The sequence below is a fragment of the Pelobates fuscus genome, chromosome 12 (genome assembly GCF_036172605.1).
Source record: "Pelobates fuscus isolate aPelFus1 chromosome 12, aPelFus1.pri, whole genome shotgun sequence".
NCBI classification, from domain to species: Eukaryota; Metazoa; Chordata; class Amphibia; order Anura; family Pelobatidae; genus Pelobates; species Pelobates fuscus.
In genome coordinates this window covers 4,109,315-4,129,104 of record NC_086328.1, presented here as the reverse complement: position 1 = coordinate 4,129,104, position 19,790 = coordinate 4,109,315, and the positions used below count along the sequence as shown (strand labels likewise).

General features: G+C 43.1%; 1 protein-coding gene across 1 annotated transcript in view; it reads left to right on the top strand.

Moving 5' to 3' along the window:
• The window catches only part of AKTIP (AKT interacting protein), a 72,383-nt gene that overhangs the window by 566 nt on the left and 52,027 nt on the right, over positions 1–19,790 (top strand). The gene's annotated exons all lie outside the window — the stretch shown is intronic.

Below are 19,790 nucleotides of genomic sequence, written 5' to 3'. Positions count from 1 at the left end.
CAGCCGCTAGAGGCGCTTCCGCGTTTCTCACTGTGATTTTCACAGTGAGAAGACGCCAGCGACCATAGGAAAGCATTGATAATGCTTTCCTATGGACTGGCTGGATGCGCGTGCGGCTCTTGACAGTGACGGAAGAAGAGGGAGGAGAGTCCCAGCGCCGAGGGAGCCCGGCGCTGGAAAAAAGGTAAGGGATTAACCCCTTTCTCCCCCTTCAGCGCCACGGAACTCTCAGGGAACTATGGTGCCAGAAAAACGAGTATGTATTCCTGACACTATAATGGTCCTTTAATAAAGAGAGTTTATAGCAAAATATTTGCCCCCTGTCATTACAAAAATGTATATTCTAGGTGCACTAAAGCCAGCATAATCTACAGCTGCACACTAGGAGAATATCCCTGGAATCCCACTGGCATGGCCTTCAGTAAGTGTCCAATTTGCAGAGATGCTTTTTAGCCATACTGAAAAAAAAATCAGCGATTTAACTATGATTTCAGTTTGTCTATTTGGGTCATTTCAAAGTCACTTTCAATCCAGACACTTTGCTGAGTAACTGAATGTGATTGAAAACCATTTTTTTCTAAATATAGTTAGATCAAAGTTTTGCAATAATTAGTCACGAGGAAGTGGTGACTGTAACAGTTCATGAATTCACAGGTGATTTCCAAACGTATTAAAGGGACACTCCACACACATAGCACCCCGCAGCGTGCTCAAGTCATGTGTCAGGAGCATCACATTTTAATTCCACTCTATAAACGTTTTCATTTCCTTTTGAAAACGCCACATTTTAAGCTATTTGTAGAAATACCCCTGGGGTATCAGACAGCCAGGAAGGGTTTTTTCCTGATTGTGTTAGCGCTAACAGTTATCCTGGGCTGGAGAGAAAGCCCAGGGCTTGCAAAGGCTGCAGACGGCTGTTTTTAAATGAAAACACTGCAGTAAGAAATGCATACTTTTTTCCCATTGGGATAAATATACTAAATTGTAAAATTGTAAAAATATTTTTTTTACCCTTTAGAATGTCCCTTTAACCAGAGCTTATGCCTTTAGGAAATCTGCCGTGTCTCTCATTGTGTTTCCGGCACAATAGGTTTCTATTACAAATAAAGAATCCTGTTGCTGCAAGGTTTAAAGTTCACTTAAAAATAACTTAAATACCAGCTCACCTTTAATTAGCCCCAACCCTCTTCCTGGAAAACTTTGAAATTGCACAAAAGATGCAATGAAGAGGAAGCAATTATAACTCACAAAAAAAGTATTTGTTATTATTTTTATTAATAAAGTGCCAACATACAGCACAAGAGAGGATGGGTGTTCTGGTCTGATGAGCTTACAGTCTAAAGCAGGGAGGGCGACAGTTGTTATAGTTCTCTTGTAGCAAGTCTCTGTAAAGAAGGGGGGTTATGAGATTGTTGATTACTAGTCAGAAAACATGCAGCCTTCCACACAAACCGAACAGCTAGGAAATGGCTGCTTTACCAGTATCGGGTACACTGAGGGCAAGTACAGTGTGAGACAGAGCATTATTAACTGCGTTCACGGCGGTTTTAATCACCAAAACCACTACACCTTAGATGCTGTGCTTTTTGTCAGGCAATAGAAACCATTAGTTCAATAGTTCATTGATCCAAGATGGACACTTGATCACTCTCTGCTCTGTATCAGAACAAGGAAATAAAGCAGCGGATTGGTCATTTTAATCGAATCGCCCTTTGGCAGTGACCTCTCACTCCATGCTGTCTAGTAAACGCCATAGTGGTGGTACATCATCCACCGTGGGGACTTGAAGGCTCGGCTCTATCATACTGGCTGATCTCTCTGCTGAGCCGCTCTGCCTGCGAGACACTGGCCTGTTAGTCGCGTACTTCTTTGGATTTTGGGGGGCTCTCCTGAAGGCAGCAGGGGATGCTGCTCACAAGCCTCTTTCTGGTTATTTGCTAAATGTTATTGTTTGTTTGTCTCTTATTATATATATATGAGTGTTATCACGGTGACGTACTGCTAAGGTGTGTAATACGGATACTCCCGCACTACTTGCACTGTACACCCACTACATTACACCTATTGCAATGTTTCCATCACGTCGTTTTGATGTTCGGCACTAATTGAAGAATATTCCCTCTCTCTGTGCTGCTTTAAGTTGTGTAAACCTGGGAAGGGTTCACTGTGAAATATTATACACTGGTTTTATTTAAACGTTATTAGTGCATTGCTTATTAAAAACCTTTAATGCCATTCCCAGGGATGCAAGGCTCCCACCTCAATCCCTGCTGGCTATCTGATACATAAATCTGGCAAAGATCTGGCTGATTGTGGAAACTATGACCCGTTCTCATTGGTCAATGTAGATCGCAAGCTGTTTGCATGATTTTGGCCAATAGGCTGAAGCCGTTGCTCCCTAGCTTAGTTCACCCCAATCATGTTGGCTTTGTCCACAATAGAGAGGCGTGTTGCAATACTATGCATACTTTGGACACTCTGGGGATCCCCAGACCCTCCTGCTGTCCACTGATGCTGAAAAAACATTCGACAGGGTGGGCTGAGGTTTCCCCAGGGGCTTCTCACCCAGATTGATTAAAAATGAATGTGGTCACTGTATAATTACCCTAAAGCAACAGGTAATGTGAACAGGCATCTCTTCTCACCGTTCCCCCTTGAGAATGGCACACAGCAGGGTTGTCCCCTGTTGCGGACTGCCTGGCACTCCGACTGGGTACCTCAGCCGATTGCGCTTCCTAGTAGTCGCTGAGTACTATAAGCACCACATCGGACACCATAAGCACTGTAAACCCCTTTAACCGCCGCAACGAGGCATAATGCTGGTAGTAGTCTGTTTTATTCAGGGCCACACACAGCCTTCTATGCATAGCCCATGCAAGGGGTTTCTAATACAAGAATACAGGGAAATTCCTCCAATGATCCTTTGTGCCTGAGAGATATTATCTGAGAAGCAAACATATAATTAAATTATCTCTCAGGTATAAAAAAACATACAATTTACAAACATCCCAAAAATACTCCCAAAAATCCATAGAAACCCCACAAAAGTTACATTCTCGGATAGCCCCCGATCTGGGTGACCAACATATCCAAAAATCACCCAGATCGGTCCAGTGATTGTGTTTTTCCATGGAAGTCAATTATTTGACCAACCGCACACATGGTCCTATTTTGTTGGCGCTTTATAAATCATAAAACCCTACTGCCCATGAAGTGGGCCGGCTGACAGATTGGAGCTGCGGCCAAGCCAATTCTAGACATTGGGGTTAAACTGTTCGTTGGTTCTTTTACCAACTTTATTACGATGAGACTGTTATGGTGTCAGACTATTTCATTTTAGGGGTGTGACCAGGAGCAGGGATGCTCTTACTAATCATGATATATACAGCTATAATGTAGTTTGGAGTGGGCAGGGCTTGACTTGCATGGCGAGTGCTCGCACATAAGCTCCTGGAGATCTCTCGCAATTTTGTCTCTTACGCTGACTTTTTGATCCGAGAATTTGACTCCTAATGATCCCGCTGATTCACTGCAATCCTGCAATCCTTATAACCACTGCAGCACTTCCTCCGGTCAGCATCCTACTGGGGCAAGCCTGCGGCCTACCTTTCGAAACAGGAGAGAGGGAGGCGGCCGGATCCTTCTACCCACAATCTGCCACTGAACGCCTGGGTGAAATACTTCATTCCAAAATTAGGGGTTTCCCAGCACTCTAAGATACGTAACTAACTCTGGGACTGTCCTGTGCACACCATAAAACTGCCGAGGCTCATAGTCGGTACCCAAAATGGCGACAGAGCATGACTCTGTGGGGCCTCCATGGGGACATTTGACAGCATCTGTGAGGCCTTACAGGAGATGTTAAGGTACCGTGCAGAACCATCCCATCTCATGGAATGCACAAAGCGTTGAGGCAGCCAAGCCACTCCTGATCACCTCTCGCTGGAGGGGTCAGATGGGCCATCGGAGGAACACCATGGTCTATGGCGTCCTCTGTCTGGTCTTCCTAGGAGGCAGATTACCGGGAGATGGGAGCTCCTGTTTGACCTTGTATGTCCAAAAGAGGATGCGGAAGAGATGTCCATGAAGCGTGGTACAGTGGTGCTGTTCCCCACTCCGGTCCAACACTCTGACCTTTCTGGTCGACTACTCCAGGGCAAACCTGCCTCTCTGCACGATCTGACTGGGGCCCACCTCGCTTGTCCCCCCAGAGCATTTGAAAGCGGTTCCCCTTGCACCTCCTGCCACATTCACAAAGCACACCTCAAGGAGAGGCACTGGCTAAGAGACTAGCCAAATCAGTATTATATGGCCCTGTCTCCACAACCACGTGTCTCTTGTGAAATGCCATACCGCTATCTCGTACCTTGTAGCCCACATGAGTGCTTTAGTACCAGCGTCCAACCCCAGTGTTCCTGTTACCAGTGCACTCGTTCGTGTTATAATCACTAAACACTGTGTTTTATTGGTCCTTTTTTTTTTTTTAAGAAAAACATGCGGCCTATTCTGTGGTCGTGCTTTGAGGGATATTTTTCTGCACCTTGATTGTTTTTCTGATGTTTTGCAAATGTCCTTTATGTATCTATACACAAAAATAAAGAGTATAAAAAAATAACTTATAGCAAGAACACCGTATCTTATTTCCACAGACTGATTCCTAAACACATTTATTGTAGTTTAAAGACACATTACTGGGAGTATTATTGCTGTGGGGCTCTGTTATACACTCAGACACATTACTGGGAGTATTATTACTGTGGTGCTCTGTTATACACTCAGACACATTACTGGGAGTATTATTGCTGCGGAGTTCTGTTATACACTCTGACACATTACTGGGAGTATTATTGCTGTGGAGCTCTGTTATACACTCAGACACATTACTGGGAGTATTATTGCTGTGGAGCTCTGTTATACACTCAGACACATTACTGGGAGTATTATTGCTGTGAAGCTCTGTTATACACTCAGACACATTACTGGGAGTATTATTGCTGCGGAGTTCTGTTATACACTCTGACACATTACTGGGAGTATTATTGCTGTGGAGCTCTGTTATACACTCAGACACATTACTGGGAGTATTATTGCTGTGGAGCTCTGTTATACACTCAGACACATTACTGGGAGTATTATTGCTGTGGAGCTCTGTTATACACTCAGACACATTACTGGGAGTATTATTGCTGTGGAGCTCTGTTATACACTCAGACACAGTACCGGGAGTATTATTACTGTGGTGCTCTGTTATACACTCAGACACATTACTGGGAGTATTATTGCTGTGGAGCTCTGTTATACACTCAGACACATTACTGGGAGTATTATTACTGTGGGGCTCTGTTATACACTCAGACACATTACTGGGAGTATTATTGCTGTGGGGCTCTGTTATACACTCAGACACATTACTGGGAGTATTATTGCTGTGGGGCTCTGTTATACACTCAGACACATTACTGGGAGTATTATTGCTGTGGAGCTCTGTTATACACTCAGACACATTACTGGGAGTATTATTGCTGTGGAGCTCTGTTATACACTCAGACACATTACTGGGAGTATTATTGCTGTGGAGCTCTGTTATACACTCAGACACATTACTGGGAGTATTATTGCTGTGGAGCTCTGTTATACACTCAGACACATTACTGGGAGTATTATTGCTGTGGAGCTCTGTTATACACTCAGACACAGTACCGGGAGTATTATTACTGTGGTGCTCTGTTATACACTCAGACACATTACTGGGAGTATTATTGCTGTGGGGCTCTGTTATACACTCAGACACATTACTGGGAGTATTATTGATGTGGAGCTCTGTTATACACTCAGACACATTACTGGGAGTATTATTGATGTGGAGCTCTGTTATACACTCAGACACATTACTGGGAGTATTATTGCTGTGGAGCTCTGTTACACACTCAGACACATTACTGGGAGTATTATTGCTGTGTGGCTCTGTTATACACTCAGACACATTACTGGGAGTATTATTGCTGTGGGGCTCTGTTATACACTCAGACACATTACTGGGAGTATTATTGATGTGGAGCTCTGTTATACACTCAGACACATTACTGGGAGTATTATTGCTGTGGAGCTCTGTTATACACTCAGACACATTACTGGGAGTATTATTGCTGTGGGGCTCTGTTATACACTCAGACACATTACTGGGAGTATTATTGATGTGGAGCTCTGTTATACACTCTGACACATTACTGGGAGTATTATTGCTGTGGAGCTCTGTTATACACTCAGACACATTACTGGGAGTATTATTGCTGTGGAGCTCTGTTATACACTCAGACACATTACTGGGAGTATTATTGCTGTGGAGCTCTGTTATACACTCAGACACATTACTGGGAGTATTATTGCTGTGGAGCTCTGTTATACACTCAGACACAGTACCGGGAGTATTATTACTGTGGTGCTCTGTTATACACTCAGACACATTACTGGGAGTATTATTGCTGTGGAGCTCTGTTATACACTCAGACACATTACTGGGAGTATTATTACTGTGGGGCTCTGTTATACACTCAGACACATTACTGGGAGTATTATTGCTGTGGGGCTCTGTTATACACTCAGACACATTACTGGGAGTATTATTGCTGTGGGGCTCTGTTATACACTCAGACACATTACTGGGAGTATTATTGCTGTGGAGCTCTGTTATACACTCAGACACATTACTGGGAGTATTATTGCTGTGGAGCTCTGTTATACACTCAGACACATTACTGGGAGTATTATTGCTGTGGAGCTCTGTTATACACTCAGACACATTACTGGGAGTATTATTGCTGTGGAGCTCTGTTATACACTCAGACACATTACTGGGAGTATTATTGCTGTGGAGCTCTGTTATACACTCAGACACAGTACCGGGAGTATTATTACTGTGGTGCTCTGTTATACACTCAGACACATTACTGGGAGTATTATTGCTGTGGGGCTCTGTTATACACTCAGACACATTACTGGGAGTATTATTGATGTGGAGCTCTGTTATACACTCAGACACATTACTGGGAGTATTATTGATGTGGAGCTCTGTTATACACTCAGACACATTACTGGGAGTATTATTGCTGTGGAGCTCTGTTACACACTCAGACACATTACTGGGAGTATTATTGCTGTGTGGCTCTGTTATACACTCAGACACATTACTGGGAGTATTATTGCTGTGGGGCTCTGTTATACACTCAGACACATTACTGGGAGTATTATTGATGTGGAGCTCTGTTATACACTCAGACACATTACTGGGAGTATTATTGCTGTGGAGCTCTGTTATACACTCAGACACATTACTGGGAGTATTATTGCTGTGGGGCTCTGTTATACACTCAGACACATTACTGGGAGTATTATTGATGTGGAGCTCTGTTATACACTCAGACACATTACTGGGAGTATTATTGCTGTGGGGCTCTGTTATACACTCAGACACATTACTGGGAGTATTATTGCTGTGGAGCTCTGTTATACACTCAGACACATTACTGGGAGTATTATTGCTGTGGAGCTCTGTTATACATTAAGACACATTACTGGGAGTATTATTGCTGTGGAGCGCTGTTATACACTCAGACACATTACTGGGAGTATTATTGCTGTGGAGCTCTGTTAGACACTCAGACACATTACTGGGAGTATTATTGCTGTGGGGCTCTGTTATACACTCAGACACATTACTGGGAGTATTATTACTGTGGGGCTCTGTTATACACTCAGACACATTACTGGGAGTATTATTACTGTGGGGCTCTGTTATACACTCAGACACATTACTGGGAGTATTATTGCTGTGGGGCTCTGTGATACACTCAGACACATTACTGGGAGTATTATTACTGTGGTGCTCTGTTATACACTCAGACACATTACTGGGAGTATTATTGCTGTGGGGCTCTGTGATACACTCAGACACATTACTGGGAGTATTATTGCTGTGGGGCTCTGTGATACACTCAGACACATTACTGGGAGTATTATTACTGTGGTGCTCTGTTATACACTCAGACACATTACTGGGAGTATTATTGCTGTGGGGCTCTGTTATACCCTCAGACACATTACTGGGAGTATTATTGCTGTGGAGCTCTGTTATACACTCAGACACATTACTGGGAGTATTATTGCTGTGGAGCTCTGTTATACACTCAGACACATTACTGGGAGTATTATTGCTGTGGAGCTCTGTTATACACTCAGACACATTGCTGGGAGTATTATTACTGTGGAGCTCTGTTATACACTCAGACACATTACTGGGAGTATTATTGCTGTGGAGCTCTGTTATACACTCAGACACATTACTGGGAGTATTATTGCTGTGGGGCTCTGTGATACACTCAGACACATTACTGCGAGTATTATTGCTGTGGAGCTCTGTTACACACTCAGACACATTACTGGGAGTATTATTGCTGTGGAGCTCTGTTATACACTCAGACACATTACTGGGAGTATTATTGCTGTGGAGCTCTGTTATACACTCAGACACATTACTGGGAGTATTATTGCTGTGGAGCTCTGTTATACACTCAGACACATTACTGGGAGTATTATTGCTGTGGAGCTCTGTTATACACTCAGACACATTACTGGGAGTATTATTGCTGTGGGGCTCTGTTATACACTCAGACACATTACTGGGAGTATTATTGCTGTGGGGCTCTGTTATACACTCTGACACATTACTGGGAGTATTATTACTGTGGAGCTCTGTTATACACTCAGACACATTACTGGGAGTATTATTGCTGTGGAGCTCTGTTATACACTCAGACACATTACTGGGAGTATTATTGCTGTGGGGCTCTGTGATACACTCAGACACATTACTGCGAGTATTATTGCTGTGGAGCTCTGTTACACACTCAGACACATTACTGGGAGTATTATTGCTGTGGAGCTCTGTTATACACTCAGACACATTACTGGGAGTATTATTGCTGTGGAGCTCTGTTATACACTCAGACACATTACTGGGAGTATTATTGCTGTGGAGCTCTGTTATACACTCAGACACATTACTGGGAGTATTATTGCTGTGAAGCTCTGTTATACACTCAGACACATTACTGGGAGTATTATTGCTGCGGAGTTCTGTTATACACTCTGACACATTACTGGGAGTATTATTGCTGTGGAGCTCTGTTATACACTCAGACACATTACTGGGAGTATTATTGCTGTGGAGCTCTGTTATACACTCAGACACATTACTGGGAGTATTATTGCTGTGGAGCTCTGTTATACACTCAGACACATTACTGGGAGTATTATTGCTGTGGAGCTCTGTTATACACTCAGACACAGTACCGGGAGTATTATTACTGTGGTGCTCTGTTATACACTCAGACACATTACTGGGAGTATTATTGCTGTGGAGCTCTGTTATACACTCAGACACATTACTGGGAGTATTATTACTGTGGGGCTCTGTTATACACTCAGACACATTACTGGGAGTATTATTGCTGTGGGGCTCTGTTATACACTCAGACACATTACTGGGAGTATTATTGCTGTGGGGCTCTGTTATACACTCAGACACATTACTGGGAGTATTATTGCTGTGGAGCTCTGTTATACACTCAGACACATTACTGGGAGTATTATTGCTGTGGAGCTCTGTTATACACTCAGACACATTACTGGGAGTATTATTGCTGTGGAGCTCTGTTATACACTCAGACACATTACTGGGAGTATTATTGCTGTGGAGCTCTGTTATACACTCAGACACATTACTGGGAGTATTATTGCTGTGGAGCTCTGTTATACACTCAGACACAGTACCGGGAGTATTATTACTGTGGTGCTCTGTTATACACTCAGACACATTACTGGGAGTATTATTGCTGTGGGGCTCTGTTATACACTCAGACACATTACTGGGAGTATTATTGATGTGGAGCTCTGTTATACACTCAGACACATTACTGGGAGTATTATTGATGTGGAGCTCTGTTATACACTCAGACACATTACTGGGAGTATTATTGCTGTGGAGCTCTGTTACACACTCAGACACATTACTGGGAGTATTATTGCTGTGTGGCTCTGTTATACACTCAGACACATTACTGGGAGTATTATTGCTGTGGGGCTCTGTTATACACTCAGACACATTACTGGGAGTATTATTGATGTGGAGCTCTGTTATACACTCAGACACATTACTGGGAGTATTATTGCTGTGGAGCTCTGTTATACACTCAGACACATTACTGGGAGTATTATTGCTGTGGGGCTCTGTTATACACTCAGACACATTACTGGGAGTATTATTGATGTGGAGCTCTGTTATACACTCTGACACATTACTGGGAGTATTATTGCTGTGGAGCTCTGTTATACACTCAGACACATTACTGGGAGTATTATTGCTGTGGAGCTCTGTTATACACTCAGACACATTACTGGGAGTATTATTGCTGTGGAGCTCTGTTATACACTCAGACACATTACTGGGAGTATTATTGCTGTGGAGCTCTGTTATACACTCAGACACAGTACCGGGAGTATTATTACTGTGGTGCTCTGTTATACACTCAGACACATTACTGGGAGTATTATTGCTGTGGAGCTCTGTTATACACTCAGACACATTACTGGGAGTATTATTACTGTGGGGCTCTGTTATACACTCAGACACATTACTGGGAGTATTATTGCTGTGGGGCTCTGTTATACACTCAGACACATTACTGGGAGTATTATTGCTGTGGGGCTCTGTTATACACTCAGACACATTACTGGGAGTATTATTGCTGTGGAGCTCTGTTATACACTCAGACACATTACTGGGAGTATTATTGCTGTGGAGCTCTGTTATACACTCAGACACATTACTGGGAGTATTATTGCTGTGGAGCTCTGTTATACACTCAGACACATTACTGGGAGTATTATTGCTGTGGAGCTCTGTTATACACTCAGACACATTACTGGGAGTATTATTGCTGTGGAGCTCTGTTATACACTCAGACACAGTACCGGGAGTATTATTACTGTGGTGCTCTGTTATACACTCAGACACATTACTGGGAGTATTATTGCTGTGGGGCTCTGTTATACACTCAGACACATTACTGGGAGTATTATTGATGTGGAGCTCTGTTATACACTCAGACACATTACTGGGAGTATTATTGATGTGGAGCTCTGTTATACACTCAGACACATTACTGGGAGTATTATTGCTGTGGAGCTCTGTTACACACTCAGACACATTACTGGGAGTATTATTGCTGTGTGGCTCTGTTATACACTCAGACACATTACTGGGAGTATTATTGCTGTGGGGCTCTGTTATACACTCAGACACATTACTGGGAGTATTATTGATGTGGAGCTCTGTTATACACTCAGACACATTACTGGGAGTATTATTGCTGTGGAGCTCTGTTATACACTCAGACACATTACTGGGAGTATTATTGCTGTGGGGCTCTGTTATACACTCAGACACATTACTGGGAGTATTATTGATGTGGAGCTCTGTTATACACTCAGACACATTACTGGGAGTATTATTGCTGTGGGGCTCTGTTATACACTCAGACACATTACTGGGAGTATTATTGCTGTGGAGCTCTGTTATACACTCAGACACATTACTGGGAGTATTATTGCTGTGGAGCTCTGTTATACATTAAGACACATTACTGGGAGTATTATTGCTGTGGAGCGCTGTTATACACTCAGACACATTACTGGGAGTATTATTGCTGTGGAGCTCTGTTAGACACTCAGACACATTACTGGGAGTATTATTGCTGTGGGGCTCTGTTATACACTCAGACACATTACTGGGAGTATTATTACTGTGGGGCTCTGTTATACACTCAGACACATTACTGGGAGTATTATTACTGTGGGGCTCTGTTATACACTCAGACACATTACTGGGAGTATTATTGCTGTGGGGCTCTGTGATACACTCAGACACATTACTGGGAGTATTATTACTGTGGTGCTCTGTTATACACTCAGACACATTACTGGGAGTATTATTGCTGTGGGGCTCTGTGATACACTCAGACACATTACTGGGAGTATTATTGCTGTGGGGCTCTGTGATACACTCAGACACATTACTGGGAGTATTATTACTGTGGTGCTCTGTTATACACTCAGACACATTACTGGGAGTATTATTGCTGTGGGGCTCTGTTATACCCTCAGACACATTACTGGGAGTATTATTGCTGTGGAGCTCTGTTATACACTCAGACACATTACTGGGAGTATTATTGCTGTGGAGCTCTGTTATACACTCAGACACATTACTGGGAGTATTATTGCTGTGGAGCTCTGTTATACACTCAGACACATTGCTGGGAGTATTATTACTGTGGAGCTCTGTTATACACTCAGACACATTACTGGGAGTATTATTGCTGTGGAGCTCTGTTATACACTCAGACACATTACTGGGAGTATTATTGCTGTGGGGCTCTGTGATACACTCAGACACATTACTGCGAGTATTATTGCTGTGGAGCTCTGTTACACACTCAGACACATTACTGGGAGTATTATTGCTGTGGAGCTCTGTTATACACTCAGACACATTACTGGGAGTATTATTGCTGTGGAGCTCTGTTATACACTCAGACACATTACTGGGAGTATTATTGCTGTGGAGCTCTGTTATACACTCAGACACATTACTGGGAGTATTATTGCTGTGGAGCTCTGTTATACACTCAGACACATTACTGGGAGTATTATTGCTGTGGGGCTCTGTTATACACTCAGACACATTACTGGGAGTATTATTGCTGTGGGGCTCTGTTATACACTCTGACACATTACTGGGAGTATTATTACTGTGGAGCTCTGTTATACACTCAGACACATTACTGGGAGTATTATTGCTGTGGAGCTCTGTTATACACTCAGACACATTACTGGGAGTATTATTGCTGTGGGGCTCTGTGATACACTCAGACACATTACTGCGAGTATTATTGCTGTGGAGCTCTGTTACACACTCAGACACATTACTGGGAGTATTATTGCTGTGGAGCTCTGTTATACACTCAGACACATTACTGGGAGTATTATTGCTGTGGAGCTCTGTTATACACTCAGACACATTACTGGGAGTATTATTGCTGTGGGGCTCTGTTATACACTCAGACACATTACTGGGAGTATTATTGCTGTGGGGCTCTGTTATACACTCAGACACATTACTGGGAGTATTATTGCTGTGGAGCTCTGTTATACACTCAGACACATTACTGGGAGTATTATTGCTGTGGGGCTCTGTGATACACTCAGACACATTACTGCGAGTATTATTGCTGTGGAGCTCTGTTACACACTCAGACACATTACTGAGAGTATTATTGCTGTGGAGCTCTGTTATACACTCAGACACATTACTGGGAGTATTATTGCTGTGGAGCTCTGTTATACACTCAGACACATTACTGGGAGTATTATTGCTGTGGAGCTCTGTTATACACTCAGACACATTACTGGGAGTATTATTGCTGTGGGGCTCTGTTATACACTCAGACACATTACTGGGAGTATTATTGCTGTGGAGCTCTGTTATACACTCAGACACATTACTGGGAGTATTATTGCTGTGGGGCTCTGTGATACACTCAGACACATTACTGCGAGTATTATTGCTGTGGAGCTCTGTTACACACTCAGACACATTACTGGGAGTATTATTGCTGTGGAGCTCTGTTATACACTCAGACACATTACTGGGAGTATTATTGCTGTGGAGCTCTGTTATACACTCAGACACATTACTGGGAGTATTATTGCTGTGGGGCTCTGTGATACACTCAGACACATTACTGGGAGTATTATTGCTGTGGGGCTCTGTTATACACTCAGACACATTACTGGGAGTATTATTGCTGTGGAGCTCTGTTATACACTCAGACACATTACTGGGAGTATTATTGCTGTGGGGCTCTGTGATACACTCAGACACATTACTGCGAGTATTATTGCTGTGGAGCTCTGTTACACACTCAGACACATTACTGGGAGTATTATTGCTGTGGAGCTCTGTTATACACTCAGACACATTACTGGGAGTATTATTGCTGTGGAGCTCTGTTATACACTCAGACACATTACTGGGAGTATTATTGCTGTGGAGCTCTGTTATACACTCAGACACATTACTGGGAGTATTATTGCTGTGGGGCTCTGTGATACACTCAGACACATTACTGCGAGTATTATTGCTGTGGAGCTCTGTTATACACTCAGACACATTACTGGGAGTATTATTGCTGTGGGCACTCAGACACATTACTGGGAGTATTATTGCTGTGGAGCTCTGTTATACACTCAGACACATTACTGGGAGTATTATTGCTGTGGAGCTCTGTTATACACTCAGACACATTACTGGGAGTATTATTGCTGTGGAGCTCTGTTATACACTCAGGCACATTACTGGGAGTATTATTGCTGTGGAGCTCTGTTATACACAGACACATTACTGGGAGTATTATTGCTGTGGAGCTCTGTTATACACTCAGACACATTACTGGGAGTATTATTGCTGTGGGGCTCTGTTATACACTCAGACACATTAATGGGAGTATTATTGCTGTGGAGCTCTGTTATACACTCAGACACATTACTGGGAGTATTATTGCTGTGGAGCTCTGTTATACACTCAGACACATTACTGGGAGTATTATTGCTGTGGAGCTCTGTTATACACTCAGACACATTACTGGGAGTATTATTGCTGTGGAGCTCTGTTATATACTCAGACACATTACTGGGAGTATTATTGCTGTGGAGCTCTGTTATATACTCAGACACATTACTGGGAGTATTATTGCTGTGGAGCTCTGTTATATACTCAGACACATTACTGGGAGTATTATTGCTGTGGAGCTCTGTTATACACTCAGACACATTACTGGGAGTATTATTGCTGTGGAGCTCTGTTATATACTCAGACACATTACTGGGAGTATTATTGCTGTGGAGCTCTGTTATATACTCAGACACATTACTGGGAGTATTATTGCTGTGGAGCTCTGTTATACACTCAGACACATTACTGGGAGTATTATTGCTGTGGAGCTCTGTGATACACTCAGACACATTACTGGGAGTATTATTGCTGTGGAGCTCTGTTATACACTCAGTAACATTACTGGGAGTATTATTGCTGTGGGGCTCTGTTATACACTCAGACACATTACTGGGAGTATTATTGCTGTGGAGCTCTGTTATACACTCAGACACATTACTGGGAGTATTATTGCTGTGGAGCTCTGTTATACACTCAGACACATTACTGGGAGTATTATTGCTGTGGAGCTCTGTTATACACTCAGACACATTACTGGGAGTATTATTGCTGTGGAGCTCTGTTATACACTCAGACACATTACTGGGAGTATTATTCCTTTGGAGCTCTGTTATACACTCAGACACATTACTGGGAGTATTATTGCTGTGGAGCTCTGTTATACACTCAGACACATTACTGGGAGTATTATTGCTGTGGAGCTCTGTTATACACTCAGACACATTACTGGGAGTATTATTGCTGTGGAGCTCTGTTATACACTCAGACACTGTAACGGACTGTTTCACACACACGAGGATAAAACCCAGTTTAGGCGATAATCCCCTTTCCAGATGCACAGACAGCTACTGCAAACACCATTCTCCCGACTGGAACCACACGAACACTGGAACAGCTGAACAAGAAAAGCAGACCTCGGCTTACACTCTTGGCAGTCAGCATACAATCCCATTCCCCCAAAGACCGAGACGACACATCGCTTTGAGGGTTAAGCAAGACTCTGGACTGGGACACCCAGTCTGGCTTTTATTACAACCAAGTACATACAGGACACTCCCAGGGGGAGGATGAATTTAACCAATCACATGGATGTACCTCCCACACATTTCCTCCCCTTAGATTAGCACTTAACATAATTATACCGTACACCTTTTTCCCCAATTCCTGGATGTACCCCAAATACATATGCTACACCTCCAAAACAGGTATCCACTGATAGCCCTTATTCAGGGGGACAACATATTCAAGAATCAGGTCATTCGGATGGATGGTTCGGGAGATATGAGGTTCCAAAGATTTGACCGACCGCATGGGTAAAGTATCCGAAAACAGTTCCATGCATTTTGGCCCTGCGGTCGGTCACAAACAAGTGAATGAAACAGACGAATTACTTGGGTTATAGAGACTAAGGGGGATTCGCATGAATCCCCTAGTTCGTATGTTTCTTTCTACCGAACGGTGGGTCATTCGGTAGTTTCTATACGAATTTCTGGGAGTATGGAGGTCTCAGCGGTGTTTGCCTAGTCAAGTGTCCGATTTCAGTTCCAGACACTCGACGGCAAAACACCGCTGTTCGGTAGTTTAAGATGGCCGCCGCCACGTGTTTGTTTCCCGAATGGCGGCCACCCAGAGGACAAAGAATACATTACATGGATTGCCAATTACCTGTTTGCAACATTGTTGCAAACGGTAATTGGAGGCACACTTATTCCTGGGTGGTCTGGTTGTTCGGTAGTTTCACTCAATATAATGAATGGAGTGATTCTACCGAACAATCAGTTGAATGCTGCATACATATCACCCAGGTTAAACTTAACACATGAATACATATACAATATACAGGCAGTACAATCGAATATGCTTCACAGTCTTAAAGGGACAGTAGTCCCAAAATGTCCATCGCTGATTTTAAAGGGCCAGTAGCAGCAATATAAATCATTACATGCCCAATTATAGTTTTGAAAGTGCAATATGTCCAGGGGCCATAGTCAGCGGGCAGGAGGCTAGCAACCAGGCCTCTCCAGTTCACAGTGGCGAAGCTGGTTTCGCCACAGACACATTACTGGGAGTATTATTGCTGTGGATCTCTGTTATACACTCAGACACATTACTGGGAGTATTACTGCTGTGGAGCTCTGTTATACACTCAGACACATTACTGGGAGTATTATTGCTGTGGGGCTCTGTTATACATTCAGACACATTACTGGGAGTATTATTGCTGTGGAGCTCTGTTATACACTCAGACACATTACTGGGAGTATTATTGCTGTGGAGCTCTGTTATACACTCAGACACATTACTGGGAGTATTATTGCTGTGGAGCTCTGTGATACACTCAGACACATTACTGGGAGTATTATAGCTGCGGAGCTCTGTTATACACTCAGACACATTACTGGGAGTATTATTGCTGTGGGGCTCTGTTACACACTCAGACACATTACTGGGAGTATTATTACTGTGGAGCTCTGTTACACACTCAGACACATTACTGGGAGTATTATTGCTGTGGAGCTCTGTTATACACTCAGACACATTACTGGGAGTATTATTGCTGTGGGGCTCTGTTATACACTCAGACACATTACTGGGAGTATTATTACTGTGGAGCTCTGTTACACACTCAGACACATTACTGGGAGTATTATTTCTGTGGAGCTCTGTTATACACTCAGACACATTACTGGGAGTATTATTGCTGTGGAGCTCTGTTATACACTCAGTCACATTACTGGGAGTATTATTGCTGTGGGGCTCTGTTATACACTCAGACACATTACTGGGAGTATTATTACTGTGGAGCTCTGTTACACACTCAGACACATTACTGGGAGTATTATTGCTGTGGAGCTCTGTTATACACTCAGTCACATTACTGGGAGTATTATTGCTGTGGGGCTCTGTTATACACTCAGACACATTACTGGGAGTATTATTACTGTGGAGCTCTGTTACACACTCAGACACATTACTGGGAGTATTATTGCTGTGGAGCTCTGTTACACACTCAGACACATTACTGGGAGTATTATTTCTGTGGAGCTCTGTTATACACTCAGACACATTACTGGGAGTATTATTGCTGTGGAGCTCTGTTATACACTCAGTCACATTACTGGGAGTATTATTGCTGTGGGGCTCTGTTATACACTCAGACACATTACTGGGAGTATTATTACTGTGGAGCTCTGTTACACACTCAGACACATTACTGGGAGTATTATTTCTGTGGAGCTCTGTTATACACTCAGACACATTACTGGGAGTATTATTGCTGTGGAGCTCTGTTATACACTCAGTCACATTACTGGGAGTATTATTGCTGTGGGGCTCTGTTATACACTCAGACACATTACTGGGAGTATTATTACTGTGGAGCTCTGTTACACACTCAGACACATTACTGGGAGTATTATTGCTGTGGGGCTCTGTTATACAGTCAGACACATTGCTGGGAGTATTATTGCTGTGGAGCTCTGTTATACACTCAGACACATTACTGGGAGTATTATTGCTGTGGAGCTCTGTGATACACTCAGACACATTACTGGGAGTATTATTGCTGCGGAGCTCTGTTATACACTCAGACACATTACTGGGAGTATTATTGCTGTGGGGCTCTGTTACACACTCAGACAAATTACTGGGAGTATTATTACTGTGGAGCTCTGTTACACACTCAGACACATTACTGGGAGTATTATTGCTGTGGGGCTCTGTTATACACTCAGACACATTACTGGGAGTATTATTACTGTGGAGCTCTGTTACACACTCAGACACATTACTGGGAGTATTATTGCTGTGGAGCTCTGTTATACACTCAGACACATTACTGGGAGTATTATTGCTGTGGAGCTCTGTTATACACTCAGACACATTACTGGGAGTATTATTACTGTGGAGCTCTGTTACACACTCAGACACATTACTGGGAGTATTATTGCTGTGGGGCTCTGTTATACAGTCAGACACATTGCTGGGAGTATTATTGCTGTGGAGCTCTGTTATACACTCAGACACATTACTGGGAGTATTATTGCTGTGGAGCTCTGTTATACACTCAGTCACATTACTGGGAGTATTATTGCTGTGGGGCTCTGTTATACAGTCAGACACATTACTGGGAGTATTATTGCTGTGGAGCTCTGTTATACACTCAGACACATTACTGGGAGTATTATTGCCGTGGAGCTCTGTTATACACACAGACACATTACTGAGAGTATTATTGCTGTGGAGCTCTGTTATACACTCAGACACATTACTGGGAGTATTATTGCTGTGGAGCACTGTTATACACTCAGACACATTGCTGGGAGTATTATTGCTGTGGTGCTCTGTTATTCATTCAGACACATTACTGGGAGTATTACTGCTGTGGAGCTCTGTTATACACTCAGACACATTACTGGGAGTATTATTACTGTGGAGCTCTGTTATACACTCAGACACATTACTGGGAGTATTATTTCTGTGGAGCTCTGTTATACCCTCAGACACATTACTGGGAGTATTATTGCTGTGGAGCTCTGTTATACACTCAGACACATTACTGGGAGTATTATTACTGTGGGGCTCTGTTATACACTCAGACACATTACTGGGAGTATTATTGCTGTGGGGCTCTGTTATACACTCAGACACATTACTGGGAGTATTATTTCTGTGGAGCTCTGTTATACACTCAGACACATTACTGGGAGTATTATTGCTGTGGAGCTCTGTTATACACTCAGACACATTACTGTGAGTATTATTGCTGTGGGGCTCTGTTATACACTCAGACACATTATGATACCGGAGAAACTGACGGAAGCGAAGCACAGAGAGATGGACACAGGTTTCTTCAGGAAGGAAGAGATTCTTTATTGGATCACCGATCGGGACTCAGAGGGACTAGCGTCACCAAAATACCACAAGTTCTGAGCCCCGGACA